This window comes from Anguilla anguilla, chromosome 16 (assembly GCF_013347855.1).
Source record: "Anguilla anguilla isolate fAngAng1 chromosome 16, fAngAng1.pri, whole genome shotgun sequence".
Lineage (NCBI taxonomy): Eukaryota > Metazoa > Chordata > Actinopteri > Anguilliformes > Anguillidae > Anguilla > Anguilla anguilla.
Genome location: NC_049216.1, coordinates 9,282,804 through 9,302,969, shown reverse-complemented (window position 1 = coordinate 9,302,969; position 20,166 = coordinate 9,282,804). Strand labels below are relative to the sequence as shown.

At 44.6% G+C, this 20,166-nt stretch overlaps 1 long non-coding RNA gene across 2 annotated transcripts in view; it reads left to right on the top strand.

Annotated features, from left to right (window-relative positions):
* The first annotated feature begins 602 nt into the window (after window positions 1-602).
* The window catches only part of LOC118215467, a 19,896-nt gene continuing 332 nt past the window's right edge, over window positions 603-20,166 (top strand). Inside the window, exons 1-3 of one of the 2 annotated variants that reach the window (XR_004762828.1) lie at window positions 603-3,243; window positions 4,992-5,094; window positions 17,024-20,147. This is a non-coding gene — a long non-coding RNA (uncharacterized LOC118215467). Of the gene's footprint in view, window positions 3,244-4,991; window positions 5,095-17,023; window positions 20,148-20,166 lie in introns of those variants that run through there. The other variant, XR_004762827.1, reaches the window with a different exon arrangement.

The following is a 20,166-nucleotide window of genomic DNA, read 5'->3' as shown; positions in this document are numbered from 1 at the left end:
GGTGTGGAGTGCAGGGCATAGGGTGTAGCCTGTAGGGAGTAAGTTGTGGAGCGCAGGGCATGGGGTGTAACCTGTAGGGAGTAAGGTGTGGAGTGCAGGGCATGGGCAATAGGTTATTGGGTGTAGGGAAGAGGGTATACGGCTGGGGGTGTAGGGATGTAGGGAGCTGGGTAAATGGAAGGGGAACAGGGTGTAGATGACGGGGAGTAGGATAGAGGCCCACGTGTGACAGTAGAACATCAGGAATGCAAACCGGAGTCACGCACTGGCCAATCAACTGAACCGAAGAGGGCGCAAAACTGGAAGTAGCGTAAACAATTCCACCCCTTTCAAGTGCCTTCCCAGCGAACATTTTTGTGCTGAGAAGTCAGCGAAGCACCGGCTTTCGGGTGAAAACCGGGCCGTATTCGGTTAAAGAGTGAGTTTTCCTTTCATTAAAAACGAACTGGACATAGACGTTTCCATCTGCGGTTTTAGTCCGTCTAAAACTGAGTTACCGTTGTACCATTTCGTCACGCCGCTTCCTCGTAAGTGGTATGGCGCAATGACACGGTACATGGGTAAATTACTGCGGCAGATTTCACACAAATCTGAACGTGCTGTTCCCCTTTCTGTGTTCATAACTGGTGCTGGGCCATATGACTAGAATCATTTAACTTTATTGCAGTTTACTTGAATACTTGTTTTTTTTTTTTAAATAGTTTTTTATTTTTTATACAGACAATTTCACAGAGATGCTTTACAGAGAAAGAGGAAAATGGGAAAGGCCGAACATGAACCCCCCAGAAACCAGCATGTGAGGTAAAAACTCCCCAGAGGGAAGAAGAAAAAAAAACACCTAAACAACTAGATTTTAACTCACAGTCTGGTCTTTGTTCTACTCGGTACATTTCATGATCAGTAATTTCAGTTTCTCTGTAGTTGACACACATGAATTCTTCGTATGATATTTCAATATAAGAGTTTGTAATGCTTTCATTTTTGATAACAATTGTCAACGTTGTGCTGTGTCTGATGGCTTTTTCCTGTTTCTATCCTCGACAGTTTTTAAAGGATTGCTGTCTGCTATGCAGTCTTATGAAATCTTGTTTTTAAATTGTCAAATAAATTCGTTCACTCATTCTGTCTTATTTTATTCTCGGAAAGCTGAAGTGCAGTACTAACAATTGATTTTCTAATGAGATCGCTGTTGTACTGGTTTTTCCCCTATTACAAGATATATTGCTGTGGAAGTAGAGCCTGCTCCTTAACAGTAAGGCTTGTCATATGCAGGCAACCATTAAAACTGGTGTAATTTTGTCTGTATGAATAAGATGTAGTGAAAATATTTGTAAAGTGGATACTTTTTAAATGAATGTCTGTTACTGTTTATTGTGTCTCTACTGAGGTACGCTTAGACTAAACAAATGCAGATCTGGACATGGTCATAACCTTTGATGCATATAAACAGTGCCCTTTCCCCTTATGATCAAAGGGCCAATATTGTGTCTGTAATGGGCTGCAATTTGGGCCCTGCTTTGCCAGTATAAGATGAAACATTGGTGCAAATTAAGTTAAATTTTTTGCTCGTTGGTAAACTCCAGCAACAATCCAATTAAATTGATATGAGTCTCACTTGATTGTTAAACGAGAAAGTCGAAGCTGTTGGTTTTATCCCACTTTCCTATGTACAGCTTTTCCCATAGAGGCAGTTATGAACAACCTCGAAGCTGATCCAGGGTCAATAAGTGCTGCTCATACATTGCCCAGCTGGTGACATTAAATGGACGCTGGCTGGTCCTGGAACAGCGGCACTCTCTAACGCTGCGCTGTTTCAGCTGGGTCTCACTGCACTGACTCCAGGGCAATTGAGATCCGCCAGCCGCAGCGCTGCAGGCCAGGGTGCACTACCTCTTTTCTGCCACTAGATGGCATAAAAACGCTGAGTATTTCACCAGCTTCACATATTGCAGACTGTGCCAGACGGTAGCGTGGGAATGGCCAGATCGTCAGCTCTTCTACATTTGAGTAAGCACGGCACTCCTGATAGAAATTATGAATGGACTGAGGGGAGGAGTTACATTCTGACCTATTTAATCATGCACAAACTTGTCCTTTTCATTTAGCTGTGGATTAGAAAAGATTGTATTATCTTTTCATTATAATGTGCTTCTGCCACTGACAGTATTCTGATGTTAAAGTGTAAAAGGCAGCTAGAATGACTGAAATATGAATGATTACAATTAGTATGTTAAATTAGATTCCTGTTTCAGTGTCTGTGTGTGTGTGTGTGTGTGTGTGTGTGTGTGGGTGTGGGTGCAATCATGAGATCATGTGCCCAAAAATATGCTACTACTACTACTACTACTGCTACTACTACTACTTCTGCTACTTCTACTATTTCTTCTTTTTCTTCTGTTTATAGGAGGAGTTTGTAGTCATTACAGGAACTGTCCCCGGCTCTTGGATAGAAGCTTCCTTCCACTCTGTATCACCTAAGCTGTGTAGATATTCAAACAGAGGACTGTGCAGCAGACACAGTTGGCACAGGCAGACTACAGGCAGACTACAGGCACCTAATTAACGCTGTAATGGTGACCAATATAGAAGCAATGTTCACCGCCATTGTTAATTTCATCACCACTGCTGCTGGGTACAGCAGTGTAGCAGCTATGTCAGCACATGTAAGGTGATCGGACTTACAATCCAAAGTCTACCCATAATTAAGCAATATACTTTCTGAATTGAATTGGTCTTCTAGCTTTTAAGATGTCAATCATTCAGCCTCTTAAGGAGATATTCTTTTCTCAGTAATCTGTGCAGGTGGTTCCTGTGGGGCAGTTGCCTGTGCAGATAGTTCCTTTGGGGCATTTAACTGTGCAAGTGGCTCCTATGGGGCATTGGCCTGTGCAAGTGGCTCCTATGGGGCATTGGCCTGTGCAGGTGGTTCCTGTGGGGTATTTGCCTGTGCAGGTGGTTCCTATGGGGTATTCGCCTGTCCAGATACTTCCTTTGGGGCATTGGCCTGTGAATTCACATTTGGTACATATAGCGCGACACAGATCCAGAAAACCGTATGTGGAGTGGATGTGGTGTATGTGGGAGACATGGCCGCCACTGAGGCACAGCCGGAGGGAACGGTCTCCAGCGCACGCCCCTGCACACTGAGCCGGAGGGCCGGTGGCGAAACCTCCGAGGGCGCGGGCGTGGCAGGGTGCACTTCCTGCAGGAGCAGAACGGACGCATGGGGGCGAAGCCTTAGTGGTGAGCAATAAACTCCTCTTTCCAGCCACACTCTGATGCTCCCTGCGTTTTCACTGCAGACCTGGGTCAGATAAGTATTTGTTTTGGATTCAAATACTTTTCTACGCCTTACTCATCTTGTCTGGTGTATTGGAACCAATGAAATACTCTCAAAAAGTGCATACCCGGCCTTCTGGTCATATTGGCAGGCTCAGTTACACCAGACATGATCAATAGAGCACAGGAAAGTATTTTAATCCAAAACAAATACGTATTTGACCCAGGTCCGTTTGACGGCGAGACCTCCAAAATGCCTCCACTCCGCTGGACCCACGCCTGCTTTGAATTTGACTGTGCCTGAAATATTTTGTGAAGATTATAAATATTTTCAGCATTTCAGCATGATCTCCCCTGAAATGTTGGCACCCAGCCCCCCGAACCGCCCTTATTCGTGGCACCCCCCCCAAAGCTGCATCCTGGAACACTTAACAAAGATTCATACACTTGTAAATGGTGAAATATTAACATATAATTCTCCAGAGACTGAAATGGCAGTAACATGATAAAGCTCGTAAGGAGCTTCAATCTAAGAGCAATGCTTTGCCTGTGTGATAGACAATTTCAAAGGCCTCAACTTTTAAAAAGGTTCGAAATCGCAAGTGTGAAATTGTGCCCCAGTTTACTGGCCAGTTAATGAAAATGTGTATGTCACTCTGCCCACCACTCTCTCTATCTTTCTCTGTCTCTCTCATTCCCACTCTTTCCCCCTCTCATTTGAGCTGGGAGTCCTTATTGAGGGTCAGGGGGTCCTCTAATAAAAGCAACAAACGGAGCGCAAATGGTTTAAATGAATGCTAGTAGATCCTGTAATTTACAGTGATCTGTGCAGGAAGTAAGGGTTATTGATACAGGAAGTGAGGTTTATAGCCACAGGAAGTGAATGTTATAGATACAGTGCTATGGTCGCAGTCTACACGTATCTCTGCATGTAAATGTAGCTAATGCTACAGATACAGGAATTGAGGGTTACAGATTCAGCAAGTTAGGGTTTCAGCCTCAGAGAGGGTGTCTACTGAGTGTTGCGTTGTGCTTGGCAGTGCTGGGTGCCATGAGGTTGTGAAGTCAGCCTGGCTGATGCTGTTATAATGAGGTGTCATTACTGTTCCATGCAGTGTGTTGGTGGGTGTGGGGGGGTCTCTTTACTGTTGAAACGGGACTCACATGGGTGTCTGCATCTCACTTGGGATCGTTATTTTGTCTGTAGACAGAGCAGAATGATCCGCAAAGGAGCCTTATTCCCTTATTCAGGCACTCAGCTTATTATATTTGGGTTATGAGTGGATGCCACTGTGGGATGATATTTAATACATGAGGTTCACTGTCAATGGATCACAGTGGCGGGAAGGGAGGGGGCAGATCTTCGGGGAATACAGCAGGCAGGTCTGTGTCTCATTTAATATTCTCTGTAATGCACACCCTGTGGCACCTCACACAGAGGGGGGTCTGTCAATTTAAGTGTGTGTGTGTGTGTGTGTGCGAGAGAGCATATGTGTGTGTGAGTGAGAGAGAGTATGTGTTTGTGTGTGTGTGTTAGTGTGTGAGAGAGCGTGTGTGTGTGTGTGTGTGTGAGATAGCGTGTGTGTGTGTTAGTGTGAGTGAGCGCGTGTGTGAGTGTGAGAGAACGTGTGTGTGTGTGTGTGTATTGTGCTTTAGAGTGAGGGAAGGAAGGCAGACAGAAGCATGAAATACACACTTTTATTTTTCACCAGCAGGAGACTGGATGACCCCATCCACATTACGGGCCAGGGTGTGCCACAGAGAGAAGCGCTGCCCACTGCGTGCAGACCAGGCGGGTTTCCCTAGTAATGGAAGGTATGTCTGAGAATTTAGACCCATGTTAGACCCATGTTATCACCGCAGATTATGTTTGACAGACTCTTTGCAGGCATGTGAAATGGAATTGTGTTTCAATGCATGCCAGCTGCCATTTTCAACAACCACACAGCTGTGTTTTTATCTGAAGCATTGAGAGCTAGCTGGTTTGGCAGCAGAGCAGGGTTTGTAAGGTGAGAAGTGCATTGTGTCTGGCGGCATTGAAACAGCTTTATGGTTTACATAGCCTCGTTTCTTCCTGGTGCTAAAAGCGTTGGCACAAGGGCCGAACATGAGCAAAATGGTCCATTTGAAATACTGTAGCTAATTTACATAACCTACTGACACCACTTCCTCTCAAATCCAATGTCGCCAACTTCCCACAGTGGAAAATCACAGAATGTGTCCCAGCCCAATCTGTGTGTGTGTGTGTGTGTGTGTGTGTGTGTGTGTATGTGTGTGCATGTACGTGCGTGCGTGGGTGTTCAAGTTTCTTTGTGTTTTGACCTTTATGATGAATCAGTTTATTTGATAATGACAAATATGACAAGACAATGCTAAATTGTGCAATAGCTTGATCAGATGCCATTCATTAAAGTAGAGTATGTGGTGTATAGAGACACTTTCAAAGTAAAATAAATAGAAAGAGGTTAATTGTTAATTGATTCAGCAATTTGTTTATATACAGTTATGTGCCAATAAAGCATTATTGAATTGAATCTGAGTTTGAATTTCAGAGAGACAGAAAGAGAGAAGGGATGATACTGTGTAGTTCTAGCCTTTATCCTTTCTGTTTCTTATAGGTAAAATGTTTCTACCTGTAATGTTAATTCACATTTTTTGATTTGATGCTTTCCACACTAGTTGTAGTGTATCAAACTTTGACCCCTGTTCTACAGAATGCTTTATTTGTAGCTCCCCTGCCCCAGTCCTCCAATCAGTCTTAGTCACTCCCGTAGTCCTGTCACTCAAGTTTTTGGTGCCAAAAGTGGAGAGATGGCAAGGGCCAACCTGTAGTGTCTGAATGCCTGAGCAGGAACCCATAACCTTCTGGTGTCAGAAAGGGCAAGGTGCCAGTCCTTCTCTGGAATTACAGGGATAACAGGGAAGCGAGCCATGAATAACTATTTCTTTCTGAGTACCCTGACTTCTAGAGGAAATGTGTGTGTGTGTGTGCGTATGTGAGAGCATGGCTGAGCTCCATCATGCGCTCACATGTTTGTGTGTGTGTGTGTGTGTGTGTGTGTGTGTGTGCGTATGTGAGAGCATGGCTGGGCTCCATCATGCTCTCACATGTTTGTGTGTGTGTGTGTGTGTGTGTGTGTGTGTGTGTGCGTATGTGAGAGCATGGCTGGGCTCCATCATGCGCTCACATGTCTGTGTGTGTGTGTGTGTGTGTGTGTGCGTATGTGAGAGCATGGCTGGGCTCCATCATGCTCTCACTTGTTTGTGTGTGTGTGTGTGTGTGCGCGTATGTGAGAGCATGGCTGGGCTCCATCATGCTCTCACATGTCTGTGTGTGTGTGTGTGTGTGTGCTGGGCTCCATCATGCTCTCACATGTCTGTGTGTGTGTGTGTGTGTGTGTGTGCTGGGCTCCATCATGCTCTCACATGTCTGTGTGTGAATGTGGGAGAGGCGTGGACATACATTCTTAAGTACTCAGGCTTTAAGACTCGACACCATCTTAGATTATCAGGCTAACACAACGGTTCTGAAATCTTCTGATCGGTTCTGACCCGGCTTATATCTCCTATAAGAAGAGGTGCTTTGAGAGCACAGCGTGCTTGGGATTAAATGAGATCCCCTTCACGTGCGGACTGCGCGCAGGAAGCTTGGGATCCTCTCCTGGCGTCCTCTGAGAGGTTATTTGTACGCACGCGGTGTTTATAAACGCTGTAATTAGAGCTGAGGGGTTCACACAGTGGCCTTTAGCCACAGAGCCCTTTCTCACGCCGGTCTGAGTGCTTTGCGTGTCTGTTTCCGCGGCCCTCGTTCTGTCATTAGTGTTGGTTTGAGGTGGGGGGGTGGGGGGGGTAATTACAGTGTCACAACTTCATGCCCCCTCAGGTGAACCTGCGTGTCTGAAATGTCAGCAGAGATCAGTCTGCACTCTCACTGGTTCTGTTCTCACCAGACCTGCCCCCTCTGGCCCCACCCTCAAAGATCCATCCTCATTGGCCCCGCCCTCAAAGATCCATCCTCATTGGCCCCGCCCTCAAAGATCCATCCTCGTTGGTCCCACCCTCAAAGATCCATCCTCATTGGCCCCGCCCTCAAAGATCCATCCTCATTGGCCCCGCCCTCAAAAATCCATCCTCATTGGCCCCGCCCTCAAAGATCCATCCTCATTAGCCCTTGCCCTCATACATCCATCCTCATTGGCCCCACCCTCAAACATCCATCCTTATTGGGCATGGCACCTCGGAGGGGGTCTCTGTCTTCGCCATGGACCCTCTCTACTGGGGTTCCCCAGGGCTCTGTCCTGGGCCCACTCCTCTTCTCCCTCTGCACCAAATCCCTTGGCTAAGTCATCACTTCCCACAACTTCTACCATTTCTATGCTGATGATACTCAATTCTATCTTTCTTTCCTGTCCTCCGACACTCAGGTTGAAGTGTGCATTTCTGCTTGCCTAGCTGACTTCTCCAGTTGGTTGTTTGCCCAACAGCTCAAGCTAAACCTCAACAAAACCAAATTGCTTTTTTTCCTGGTAAATCCTGCCCTTTGCAGGACCTCTCCATCTCTTTTGACAACACCACAGTGACTCCTGCCCAGACTGCCAGGAATCTTGGTGACTCTAGACCATGGACACCCAAATTTGGTCCTCAAATCCAAATTCGGCCCTGGTTTCCTTTTCCCCCAGGTAATTGACTCAACAATTAGTGCTACTGATTGGCCAGACTGTATTCACACCTGACTCCCAGGTAAAGGGAGAGTGGAAAACCAGCAGTTCTTGGACTTTGAGGACCATGAGTTGAGTCACAGGGCTCTAGACACATCAACTGTCTTACATGGCCCATGATTCTGCCATGACACGATTCTGCAGGTTTGCGTTTCACAACACCGACTGAATCAGGCTCTTCCGGATGCTGCCTACCTTCTGGTTCAAGCTCTAGTCATCTCCGGACTCGTCCACTGCAACTCCCTCCTGGCTGGGCTCCCATAGCACTCTCTCCAGCCCCTTTAGCTCACCCAGAACACCATTGCCCACCTGGTTTTCAACCCCTGCAAATTGTCTTGTGTCACTCCATTCCTGTGTTCCCTGCACCGGCTCCCTGGTGGCTGCCTGCATCGAATTCAAAACGGTGGCGTTGGTGTGGATGGCTGATAAAGAAGCTGCACCCCCTTAGCCTTGGATTATGGTCCGCCCCTACACCCCGACCCATACTCTGTGTTCTGCTGCCACCGGGTGCCTGGCAACCCCCTCCCTGGTCATCTCTCCTCCTGGCCTCGACTCTTCTCCCTGCTGCCTCCCCAATGGTGGAATGACCTGCCCACCTAACCCAGTCCCTCCCTGCCTTCTGGCATGACCTGAAGGCACATCTGTTCTTGAAGTACCTCTCTTCCCCTTCTCCATTCCCCTCTTCCACATCTTCTATTATCTGTGCTAAATGTACATATCTACCTTCCCTTTCACGTGTTGCCAGTGTGTTATGGCCAGACCATTACACTCTCATCAATTGCCACTCAGAGTGTTGGTGATTTACGAATCTAGATCTTTTATTTGAGCACGAATTGTCGCTCTTGATAAGAGCATTGGCAAAATGGCTGAAATGTAAATGGACACTGCCCTTTCAGGCCCTGTCCTTAGTGTCTCCCCTCGCCTGCTCTCTGTTCGGTCTGCATCACCTTCTCCTTCGCACATGCAGTTACCTTCACATCAGCATTTCTGTGTGTGTGCGGCTGTGTGTATAGACTATTGAATCTGTGTGTGTTTACATTTTGAGTCTGCTCTGTGCGTATAGATTTTGACTGTGTCAGCGTGCGTGCGTGTGTGTGTGCGTGTGTGTGTATGTGTATGTGAGTTTGCATGTATGCGTGTGTGTGTGTGCGCGTGCGTGTGTGTCTATATGTGTATTTGTGTGTGTGTGTGTGTTTGTGCTTCTATGTGCGTGCGTGTGTGCATGTGCGTGTGCGTGTGTGTTTGTGCGTCTATGTGCGTGCGTGCGTGTGTGCGTGTGCGTGTGCGTCTATGTGCATGCGTGCATGTGCATGTGCGTGTGCGTGTGCGTGTGTGTGTGTCTGAGATGAGAGCGCAGAAACAGGCCTCTGTGTTGCCAGGTCAGCTGCACAAGGTGCTGTGCTGTGCGGTGCTCTGTCCCTCTAATCACAGGGATGATTATTCAGCACTGCTCTGATCTCCCCCACCGATTCCGGTCGACCCGCGGGCGCGCGTCTCTGCTCTGTCAATCACTGTTGCTACGGACGACAGCACAGCATGTGTCCGTCTGCTGTGTGTGTTACAGCGAGTGTGTGTGTGTGTGTGTGTCTGTCTGTCTGTACGTCTGTGCATGTGTGTCTCTGTGTGTGAATAACAGAGCATGTTAGTGTTTGTGTGTACTTGTGTATTTTTATGTGTGTGTATCAGGAGTTTCTTGCTCTTAATTAGGTGCATCCAAGGACCCAACATCCTTTGCCACTGTATTACTGTTTGGCTCCTTCATGAATATTCATAATGCAACATTGTGGAACCTTTTAGCTTCAGTTTTAGCTAGACAGAACTTGAGTTTATTAAATCTGTTATGCCTTAAAAAGGTCATCAGACCCTACATGCCTACCAGACATCTCTGTTCTGCTACTGCTGGGCATCTGGCCCCTTCCCTCTGTGACTGCCTGCACTGTCTGGTCACATCTGCCACCTGTTTGGGCCCCCCCTAGTGGCGGAACAAGTTTCTCACTGCTGTCAGGACAACACAAACCCGGCGCATCTTTTGATGGAGACCCACCTCTCCTGCCCTTCTTTCGTTGCAATACAAACTGCTGGTTCGTTAGGTTAGCATTACACATATTGATTATAAATGGACAACAAAGGGAATGATAAAAAAATAAACAAAGGGGGTAGGAACAGTCTAAAATGGAGGGAAAATAAGAGTGTGAGTACAGTGGGGGTTTTCAAATTGCGGCCATCCCAGAATTCCCTGTTCCCTGTTTTCTTGGGTCAGAGGGTCACATATGCAGGCCATGCTAACCCGGAGTACGGCGTTCATTTTAAGACCGCACATGCGCTTACATGTATTGCGCACATCTTTATATAGGTTTAGGAAAATAAGGCATTTTTCTTTTTTTTTTTACTGAACGCAGTAATTTTTCTAATTTTTCAACTAATTGACTGATAGATTTTTAGATAGAATAAACAAATGATAAATAGCAGGGAAGTCAAGGCAGTCTGTCAAGTGATCTAAAGGATCTTTGAACACTTTTATTCTGTGGTAAGCTCTGGTGTGAGATTTCTAAGGAAGAGTGGCAGAGTGTGATTAAGGCTGAAAGCATGTTTATCGTGCTGGATGCATGAAACTTGGCAACGCTGCACATGTCAGAATTTCCCACAACGAACCAACGGGGGACCGCTAGTGTGTCAAGCCGGGGACTTTCTTGCTGCTGCGGTTGGATACTATTTTGTTAACCCTTTAAGGTGTAAGGTCACAAATATGTGATTAGAATGTTCTTGCACGAACATTCTAATGATGATGTAACAATCACTCCCGTCACAATGAAGTTCTAGAACACTGACGTAGAATTATGAAAAAACTTTCCACAAAAACTGTCCTTCAAAGGGTTAAGTTTCAGGTGCTAAGATAGTAGTGAGGGATTAGTTTGTGATTTCTGTGACTGTCGCTGCCAGAACCCCCCAGGAATCCTGATTGGTGTCCCGATGGTCTCAGCATATGAAAAGCAGAGCAGGTTCTCCCTGGTGTCTTTCTCACCCATTTGATTTAGGTCCTTAAAAGAACCTGTAATCTATCTGGACCCATGTACACAGTGGCTGGCATGTCAAAAGCATGTTACCAGACATCCATTGGGTAGAAAGCTCCAATATCGGCGACAAAAGAAACTTGCAATCAGCAAATTCACCACAACTGCAATGTTATGGCACAGGCTAGTGGTGACTGGAGTGATTATTATCTTGAGCATGCCTGAGAGAGAGAGAACTTGGACTTGTCTGAGACCGTGGTCTTGCCCGAAGGTCATATGCTGAGACCAAGACCCAGACTAAGACTTTGAGGGTCAAGACCATGTCTATGTGGTCTCGAGAGGTCTCCAGACCGAGATGACAGGATCATGACCTCACCTCTGCTCAGCACTGAGCAGTGGGTCATGGAAACGGCCTATTCAGCCACGGCTGCGATGGGTCACAATGGCAGCCGTGCTGATACCCGCTCCTTGTGGTGGACAGGGTGCGTGCAGCACGGTGACAGGGACGGGAAAGGCGGAAAGCTCTGTTAGGGAATCCGAGACGTAATACCGGCCTGTCGCACAAAGCTGGTTGAAACTAGGCCAGGGCAACGCTGTGACACACTGCCAGGGCAAGGCTGTGACACGCTGCCAGCACAGACAGGGTGTGCTGGGAGAATCGTGAATCAGGAGAGGCGGCAGGTCTTTGATGGCACTGTTATTCACACTTGGCTTTCTCCTGCAGGATAGCAGCCCACACACACCGAGAGCCAGCCTGTCTCGACCTGATCCGTGCGCCGTGGCTCTCCCTCTCAAATGCAAATTCGAATTCAGTTCAATTCTGCTTTTTGTGGTTCGGCACGTACCGAGTCGCCAAAGCGTATAAGAATGGCAGAAATATTAATAGGGTCTTGACCGCGGGTATCAAGTTCAAGTTCAACTTTGTTGCCATGTGTATTAAAAATACAATGAAATACTTGAACTCTGGCTCTCTCTGCCTTAACACAAGGGACACATGATAACATTAAATACACATGACAACATTACATAACATTACATACACACGATAACATTACATACACACGACAACATTACATAACATTACATACACACGATAACATTAAATACACATGACAACATTACATAACATTACATACACACGATAACATTACATACACACGACAACATTACATAACATTACATACACACGATAACATTACATACACATGACAACATTACATACACATGATAACATTACATACACAAATAACATTATATACACACAACAACATTACATACGCACGACAACATTACATAACATTACATACACACGATAACGTTACATACACACGACAACATTACATAACATTACATACACACGATAACGTTACATACACACGACAACATTACATAACATTACATACACACAATAACGTTACATACACACGACAACATTACATACACACGACAACATTACATACACACGACAACATTACATACGCACGACAACATTACATACGCACGACAACATTACATACGCACGACAACATTACATACACACGACAACATTACATACACACGATAACATTACATACACACAACAACATTACATAACATTACATACACACAACAACATTACATAACATTACATACACACGACAACATTACATACACACGACAACATTACATAACATTACATACACACAACAACATTACATAACATTACATACACACGACAACATTACATACACACGACAACATTACATAACATTACATACACACAACAACATTACATAACATTACATACACACGACAACATTACATACACACGACAACATTACATACACACGACAACATTACATACGCACGACAACATTACATACGCACGACGACATTACATACACACGATAACATTACATAACATTACATACACACGATAACATTACATACACACAACAACATTACATAACATTACATACACACGACAACATTACATACACACGACAACATTACATACACACGACAACATTACATACGCACGACAACATTACATACGCACGACGACATTACATACACACGATAACATTACATAACATTACATACACACGATAACATTACATACACACGACAACATTACATAACATTACATACACACGATAACATTAAATACACATGACAACATTACATAACATTACATACACACGATAACATTACATACACACGACAACATTACATAACATTACATACACACGATAACATTACATACACATGACAACATTACATACACATGATAACATTACATACACAAATAACATTATATACACACAACAACATTACATACGCACGACAACATTACATAACATTACATACACACGATAACGTTACATACACACGACAACATTACATAACATTACATACACACGATAACGTTACATACACACGACAACATTACATAACATTACATACACACAATAACGTTACATACACACGACAACATTACATACACACGACAACATTACATACACACGACAACATTACATACGCACGACAACATTACATACGCACGACAACATTACATACGCACGACAACATTACATACACACGACAACATTACATACACACGATAACATTACATACACACAACAACATTACATAACATTACATACACACAACAACATTACATAACATTACATACACACGACAACATTACATACACACGACAACATTACATAACATTACATACACACAACAACATTACATAACATTACATACACACGACAACATTACATAACATTACATACACACAACAACATTACATAACATTACATACACACGACAACATTACATACACACGACAACATTACATACACACGACAACATTACATACGCACGACAACATTACATACGCACGACGACATTACATACACACGATAACATTACATAACATTACATACACACGATAACATTACATACACACAACAACATTACATAACATTACATACACACGAGGCGAGAGCAGCTCGTAGCGAGTCACTATAGTACGGCGCCATCTTAGATCCCCCCATTCGCCCGGGTATCACCCCCATTCGCCCGGGTATCACCCCCATTCGCCCGGGTATCACCCCCATTCGCCTGGGTATCACCCCCATTCGCCCGGGTATCACCCCCATTCGCCCGGGTATCACCCCCATTCGCCCAGGTATCACCCCCATTCGCCCGGGTATCACCCCCATTCAGACGCATTTTGAGAAACGCTGTATGTGCCCGCAGGCGTGCTCTGAGAGACGGTGTATGTGCCCGCAGGCGTGCTTTGAGAAACGGTGTATGTGCCCGCAGGCGTGCTTTGAGAGACGGTGAGATTGCCCACACATGCACTTTAAGACAGTATAGGCTCTTCTTTGCGCGTGCCATATTTACATCCCGTCAGGGCCGTGCAGAGAGGAGAGGTTCGGGAGAAGCGTGTGATGCGTCACCATTTCAGTCTGGGAAAAGGTGCCGGATATCGTCGTCTCGCTCTGTCGGGCGACGAAGGAGGCGAGCCGTTTCGAAAGAGAAGTTTCTGTCGGATGTTTGGGAAAAGAAAACACTGGCTGCTTCTCGGATGAAAAGTGATGAGAACGCGTGGGTGTGAACAGAGCCACACAGGGAAGGAGGGCTAACAGGAAAGATGCCTCCACTCAGTGCAAGACAAGCGTCCTTCTGAAAGGCCTGGTGTGTGTGTGTGTGTGTGTGTATGTGTTGCTTACGGGAATGAGGAAATCCAGCTATGCTGAAAAGACTTGCTCAGAAGTATGTGTGTGTGGGTGTATGTGTGTGTGTGGGGAAGCAGAGAGGGGAATGTGCATTCTAACAGACGACAGAAGCATTCATCCTGACTGGTTGAGTAAAAGGCCTGGATGCCAGGCTGTTCAAACAGGCCCAGTCCAGGGCAGGTGTTGGGGCGTGGGGGAGCCTGGTTTTGGTGTGCAGGCCTGTAGTTTGTCCTCTGGTCTGTATTAGAGAGTTCCGTTGAGGTAATAATGGTGATTATAGGCCGTTGGCAGTTTGGTGCTGAGCACTATGTTTGGGGGGGGGGGGCACTCTCTGGCCTGTGACCTCACATTACTCTCTCCAGCCCATGTACAGCATTCTCTGGCCCATGTGATGTATATGCATAGCACTGTGTTTAGGGTCACCCGGGACACCCCAAATGAAAACCTTTGGCATGCTGAAGAAGGCCACCATGCCCAAAATGTTCATGTGAAACTAAAAAATACTGAAATTATTTCCACGGTAGTGCGATCCTTAATCTTATTCATTTTACACTCCACCAATGCCTGAGAAGTTTCATCATATTCTTCCCAGCCACCTCCTTCTCTCACAACAGCCTAGAACTTTCTGAATATTTAAATTAAAACTACCGTCATTGGCACGAGAGAGATGCTCTAATTGGCAGCCTGTCCTCGAGGCCTGGCATTAGAGACGTAGCGTGTCCACACAGCCCAGCTAGTCGAGATCTGGCACGTCTTTTAAGCCTGGTTTTAGAGGCACATCATGTCCTTAGAGCCTGGTGTTAGAGAGGCAGCGCGTCCTTGAAGCCAGGTGTATCAGGAATGCCTATTAAATGCTCATATATTACTTATTTAATGGTGGCAGTGCTGAATCATAATGGCTTAATGGTATTTTTTATCTATGTAGTTTATTATTGTGTGTAAGCGGCGATGCAGGAAGAAAGAGCAGCCCGTGGTCGCCTCTGGGTGATGAGTCAGGTGAGAACGGAGGGGTCGGGGTGTGGAGAGCTGGCAGGACAGGTGCTGGCACTTGCTCCTCATCTGTCGCGACCTGTTTGACGGTGGTGGGAGGACCACATTAAAGCCTTCATTGGCTGACGGGGCGTGTAACATGTCTGAGTCATTCCGTGTTACAACCACGAAAGCCCTGTCCAATTCCTAATTAGCTTGGGAAGTTGGAAAGTGTTACTTTATGCCACACCACAGTTTATGGCTTTTGCACGTAGTTCATAACTTTCACCTGAAAGGCATGAGTCACTCTGTTGCCATTATTTCTGCTGCGTAAGATGCACCGTGCATTAAGCCTTCCTCAAGACGACAAACACAGAGAGGAGCACGCGAATGCGTACAGTGTGTAGCGGAAACGTTTGTGCTGTGCTACAGAAACAACCTTGTCAGGGTGGCATGCTTGACACTGAACAGGTGCGCATAACCTCCTCACTGTGACAGCGACATTCAACTTTGCTGAGACTCAAAACCGTTTTGGTGGGGGTTTGTTTTCGAGTAATGTTGGCGCCCGCCCTAATTTGGAATTTTTAGATATCAGCCACACACCGGTGCGCCGTTGACGTCCCCGTCTTTGTGTGGAAGCCAATTTCAACCACTTGTGAAAAAATGTAGCGCATAATTTTCTCGTTACGTTTTCTTAGTATCTAATAATTACGGCATAGTATCAACAGTGAGACACTAATTCACAATTACGAGATGCTAAGACATAAATGTGAGAAATTATCTCAATAGTGAGACCAGATGTGTTGTAACTTGACAAGAAGGCATGTTAGTATCTAGAAGCTAAAATGCATCATTAAATAAAACTAGGTAATGTTAATCTTACCAGCTATTGCATGAATGTTGGCTGACTTAGTCACCGAATGTTATATTTCACACAGTGAATGACAATAAAAAATTCTTTAGCTAACATAGCTTCCCAAGACCTCCATCGTTTATCAGACAATTTCACCAATTTAGTATTTGGGAATTGAAAAATGACACCATTTCTATGCGATGGCTGCACAGTGCTGTGAAACAAATTCCTAGTTTGACAGTTTGCGGTTTGCCCCCAGTGACCATAGTAGCATAAACACTTCTATGTCATATAACAGCAACATTCTACTGGAGTGCAGAATCCTCACCCTTCCAGTGACATTCCACTGAAGCCTAGAATCGTGTTACAGTCACATTCTGCACGAGCATAGAATCCAGTAGGTTTGTGGTGAGTGTTGCGTGGAGTATAGCAGACATCTACAGCTCCTGCTTTATCTTCTAGCTTCTGTCACCTTCCAGATGTCAACATCTCTCACCTGCTGTTGTCACGTCGATCAATCACCTGTATCCAGGACCCCGTTCCCTCACCTCTTCACCAGATCTTCTCTTCCGCCATCCTCCCGTTCATCTCCTTCATGATCAATTCATTACATTCCTATGGCTGTGTGCCTCAAGGGAGCTCAGGTCAAACCTTTGGGGAAGAAACAGACTCTAGACCCTTCCGCTGGACAGAATTATTGTCTGGTCCTTGTCTGGTCTGTGTCCTTTTCTCTCTGCTCTCTTATTCCATTACAATCAATTAGCAGACACTTATACATATGTACAGAAATGTAACATTAACCAAATAAACAGCAATTTGTATTGCAGCTAAAAAAAGTACTATACAGCGAGCCTATCATTACACTGCTATACCTATGACATTATCCAAAAGGAAATCCAAAGCAAGAAAAAGAAAATTAAAAGTTATATAAAAGGGGGTCAGGGGAGCCATAATGCCATAGGGGCGACATAGCTCAAGAGGTAAGACCGATTGTCTGGCAGTCGGAGGGTTGCCGGTTCAAACCCCGCCCTGGGCGTGTCGAAGTGTCCTTGAGCAAGACACCTAACTGCTCTGGCGAATGAGAGGCATCAATTGTAAAGCGCTTTGGATAAAAGCGCTATATAAATGCAGTCCAAGAGGTGAGTCTTCAGTATACAGTGCAAGATGGGCAGAATTTATGCTGTGCTGACTACAATGGAAAGCTCATTCCACCACCAGAACAAACAGGTGACGTGACCCGGAAATGCAGGGGCCTCATTTATAAAATTATTGATTTGAACTTAAACGTAATCATAAGATAATTTCCCAAGCTGTGCTTATACTTGATTTATAATAAAATACCTGAGGCTGAAAAAAGTATCTTATTTTTGTTTAGAGTGGCATAACTGTGTCTCATGCACCTGTGATATTTCAGCCTCAAGGGATATAGAATTCCTGTGAATGTGCTTTTCCATTACCTCTTGTTTTGAATGTGGCAAATGATTTTCCTGTGAATAAGGTTGCGCTTTCACATTTTTTGCACTCGTCATGCCTAAAATCGATCAGTTCAATTATAAATTAAATGTTATTCTAAACACTCTAAACACAACCAACCTGAGGGATTTGTGTGCCGGCTCTCAAACGTGCAGTATGCCCGCATAACCAGCAGTTAATTTACTTATGTCTTGTAAAAATGTTTTGTAGAAACATCGTAGATACGATCATGTCCATGTCGAAGTGCGCTTTTAAGATGCAACTTGAGCGTGAGTGCATTTTATAAATGAGGCCAGAGGCATGGAGGGAACACCGGGCATGCAGAGGTAGTCTGGAGGGGTCTGGTGGTTCTGTAGGGTCTGATGATCTTTCAAATACATAATGGAGCTGTCTCTTTAGCTGCCCGATAGGCTAGCGCCAAGGTTGTGAACTTTATGCAAGCTAATATATGTAACCATTGGAGGGAGATGAAAAGGGATATGTTTGAGTCTGGGGAGGTTGCAGATCAGAGCAGCAGCATTCTGGATGAAGTCTGATGACTGAGGCCAGGTGGGAGATGATCATTGACTTGACTATGAGCTGGTTTGACTAGGTGGTGAAGAAGGGCTGGGTTGTCCTAATGTTTTACAGGAAGAATCTGCACGCCCAAAACAAACTGCTATGATATTCTTAGAGAGGGACAGTTTGCTGGAGGTAAAAAATCAGAGATTGTTTCAGAATTCAGACTCTGAATTTAAGTCAATTATTTGTCATCCAGTTTGAGCTGTCTTGTAGGCAAGCTGAAATGCATGCTCAGACCAATGTATTGAAGGGGGGAAGGAGAGAGTTGTGTACCATCAGCGTGGGGTGATAAGACAGGCTATAGAAAGATGACAGAGTGAAGAGACTTGGTATAGAGAAAAAAGAGGAGAGGACCGAGGTCGGAGCCTTGGGGGACACCTATGAAGAGTTCCTGAGATCTCAAAACTTCCTATTTTCCCTTTACATATCTACACAGGTTGAATGCGCTGTAGGAATTAGTTCTAACCAAAAATAAAATCAAACCTAATTTGTCAAGGAATAATTGCTCACTGAGATCCACAATGTTACTATAGCATTCTATTGGAACATGCAAGTTGTTGTATTAGAATAGATTCCGTATATGCTCCAGTAGAATGTATTCAATTCATGTAGAATGTTCATGTAGACTCCAGTAGAATGTTACTGTAACATTGTAGATTATATATTCCAGTGGAATGCTACTGTACTGTGCAGATTCTGTATCCCAGATTCCTCACTCTCTCAGCAACATTTTGCTGGTAGCTTTAAATTTTAGAAGAGATTCATCACTATTATAGAAGCATTTTTTTGAACTGGAATACAGAAACAATACTATTTGATTTCATGTCTGTTTGGTATTAAAATTGCTCCATGGTTTTGTACAATGACATTAGCATACTGTAGAAAATACATATTTAGGTAAAACTTGATTATGGTCTGATTTATCATGCATATAACTTTTATATGTTATGTATTGCATCATAACTATTGACAAAATGATACATAAGTATTATAACCAGCTTATATTAACTCCTTTTCAGAAAATATGTGACGTGATATTACCTTACTATAAGTTCACATTCATATCAGAACATCTTTATTTCAGTTGGCACAAGCCTGCCATAATGTTTATTTACTTATTTATTGATTTATGCTTTATAGCCATTATTTAGCGCTCAAAACACTCTGAAGGTCCACTTCAAGACACATTTTTGTTTTCGTTTTTGATTATGATTTTTGTTCTCCTTCAAGAATGTCTTTTGTAGGTTCAAGGTCAGCTTCAGTGGAATATTGTAAAGAAGAATGGTGTACTTCTGCCTCTTTGACCCCCACCTGAGGACACTCCTAACACACAGAGTTTCCCTGTTGACCGCACTCTTCTCCCATCCTCTCTATGCACGAGTTGTTGCTATGATTACAGCTCGGCCATGGCGCAGTGAAGGAGAGACATAGAGAGGGAGAAAGGAAAGAAGGGAGGGAGGAGAGGGAGAGGAGAGAGAGAGAGAGCATCTGTTCTGTCTGCCCTGGGATTTTTGGCATTGGGACACTGAGACAGAGAGAAGATTGTCAGAAGGTACTAATACTCCAGCAAA